The 2,899-nt window shown below is 31.5% G+C and overlaps 1 long non-coding RNA gene across 1 annotated transcript; it reads right to left on the bottom strand.

Moving 5' to 3' along the window:
- Positions 1–260: 260 nt before the first annotated feature.
- On the bottom strand, positions 261–1,460 carry LOC143606534 (uncharacterized). Its single transcript, XR_013148761.1, has 3 exons — positions 1,417–1,460; positions 1,015–1,110; positions 261–358 (listed from the first exon to the last, which is right to left on the bottom strand). It is a non-coding gene; the product is annotated as an uncharacterized LOC143606534 (long non-coding RNA).
- Positions 1,461–2,899: the final 1,439 nt, after the last annotated feature.

The following is a 2,899-nucleotide window of genomic DNA, read 5'->3' as shown; positions in this document are numbered from 1 at the left end:
ATATTTCTAGAGCTCATATTCAACTCATGTATATTTTTGGACCTAAACTCGGCTTGGGCTTCACTCATTTATTGTTTCAGTTACTTGCTTATATATTTATCTACAATTTTAAAACTTAATGTTCACATTTAAAATTATAGTTTTAATAAATAATATATATTATCTAACTATTTTTATCAAAACTTAATATAATAGTATATACATCCAAAGGTGCAATGAACCAGATTTATATAAATAATAAGCTCCTTTAGACTCGTCTAAAATCACAAACGTGATCAACCTCGATATGTGAAGCTCGTTTACTCTCATAACTTGTCGGTTAAGCCCATAATGCAAATATGCATCATAAGCGATAAAACTAGAAATAATAAATTCCATAACATGTGGCTACAAAAAAAAAAAAAAAAGAATTTACCAATAAGAGTAGATTTTTTTGACTTTTTAAAAATGGGCAGCTACATACCTCGCAACAGAGTGACTCAAAGAAGAGTTTAACATCTGGCTGAGTAACTCGATTAAAAAATTATAATTATAACCATTATTAGAAAAACGTCATTCATGTACACAATAAAAAAAGTAAGGTATTTACCTTCTTATCGAAGTTAATGTAGTAAATGGTTCTTGCATACATTTCCCTCTCGTCTTCAGACTATAAAAACAAATATTTAAAAGTTAAAAAAAAAATTAAAGTTTATGTTGTATAAAGAGTCAATACGGGCCGACGATGGGTTGATCAGCAAGCATTTTTTTTACACTGTTTTCTAATTTCTATTAAATAGTTAGTGCGTTGATTTTAATCACAAAACCAAATCAAGTTTTCTTTCCTAATATAATGATGTACGAGGTTGCATGCAATAAACATAGACCCATGAGGACTTTTAATTCGTTCAACTCATCCCAAGTCCCAAACCGAAAAAATCGTGTATCACATAGCTTATGGAGATCAACAAAAGTCAAAATCCTAAAACGTCAATGTCAAAAGATGATCACCTATGGTAGAAAAGTTGGATTTACCGGTGCAATTGTTGTTTCTGAAACCAAAACCGTAACATGGTAAAACTTGTGCAGTTGTAGCCAACGTCAAAAGAGTCGATGCATTCCTTGAGTCTTCTACAAACACACTAAATACAATAAAAAATGAGAAACAAGATTATAAGTAGTGTGATCATCAGAATCATAAATAAGATAAGATTAATCTCGACACAACTCACTCGTTCTCATCATTCTATAATTGTAAGAATTTCAAAGTTAAAAAATAACCAAAATCCAAGTTAAGCATATATTTGTCGAGCAATGAACTTGGTTATATTAAATAGAAGTGACAAAACAAAGTGTATGGCAGGTTCGAAAGAGGGGTTTGGTTGATAATGGATCATTTTGTATACATGTATTAAAAATCCCAATTTCCAAACATACCAGCTCCCCAGCAACTCCGTATAAATATTCTTATATCGTTGCCTGCATAATTCTTTAGTTTAGATCACAAAAAATAGTAAAGTCCTTACAAAGGGCATAAATGTCTTTTATCCTCAGTTAATTCAACCAGTCATACCTATCAAAGAGTTGTCTTTGCTCACAATTTACCTATCAAAGCAAGAAACTACCATAAGAGATATTCTAACTCGAATATAACATTAAGATGCAAAACATTTGTATTAAAATATTGAAATAGCTATTAGTCTGTATATTTGGCATAAACGAACATGAAACATCCAAATGTGTACATAATGAAACTAACAGTGCGTCAGTTTAAATGTAAAAATCCCGAGAAAAATCAGTTAAAAAAGAGTAAAAAAAAAGACACTCTAAACAATGGAAAAAATGAGGCTTCTCCTGAGACAATCGAGCTAGTTGTAACGCTATATAACCATGAAGAGGACCACATCACCAATTCCATTAATAGCATAAAACAAAGATTCAAAAATAATCTCTAATTACCAATGTTAAAGGACCTTCAATGTCCCTCTTTATCTGTTGCAACAACAGTACATATAATACAACAGAATTTGAAAACATATAAAACAATTACAATGAAGTGGTAGGCAAAAAAAGCATACAATAAAGGAAATCGATTGAAGATAAACACAGTTACGAAAGCCCTACCTGATCTCGTTTGAAGAAGTTAGGCTTCAGGGCAACACTATTTCGTCGGTTGACTCTGATCCGGCCTCATATCCAATTGATTAGGTATAATGATTGCCCCAGACTCGTTCACTCAATTGAAACCTGGTTGATTGAAGGTTTCATCAAATCATTCGGTTGAGATAATCACGCAGTCACATGAAAGCATGGAATCTACTTATATGGGGATGATGAAAAGTTGAAACTAGTTAGCTTTGATTGCTGATTGGAATCGATTCGTTTGTGTTCCTCATTGGAATCGGTCCAAGAGTGCTCATAAATGAGCGTAGCATTGAATGCACCGGAGATTGGAGAATTGATGGAGAGTTGGTCAGCATTAAATATTACGGCGTCTTATGTAGGTAGATGAAAAGTTGCCTATATGCATTATAATGTAATATAGATATATATTTAAATCTATATACTTTTATATTAAAATGATTCTTTTCTTTTTTTCTTCTTTTTTCATAAATGAATATACTAAATGACCATAATAATGACTTTTAAGAACACTTAAACTAACTAAATCTTTCCAATTTAGCGATCCCAAATCTCTTATAAACCCATTTTTGTTGTTTTTCATGTTTAGTTTGTTTCGTATGGTGGTCTCATTTTCCCTATTACTACGGCTTCGGCTAAAGGAACATGAGTATGACATTAATTGATTTCATTTAATTCACGCTTGAATAGTTATTGCATGATGATCGTTGAATCACACACACACACACACATATATATATGTATATGCAAAAACTTATGAAAACTCACTAACTTAATT

The sequence above is a fragment of the Bidens hawaiensis genome, unplaced genomic scaffold (assembly GCF_021521415.1).
Source record: "Bidens hawaiensis isolate Kalapana, Puna unplaced genomic scaffold, B.hawaiensis_p1.1 tig00075212_1, whole genome shotgun sequence".
Taxonomy (NCBI): domain Eukaryota; kingdom Viridiplantae; phylum Streptophyta; class Magnoliopsida; order Asterales; family Asteraceae; genus Bidens; species Bidens hawaiensis.
Note: the sequence above shows the minus strand (reverse complement) of the source record. Positions and strands in the feature narration are given on the sequence as shown.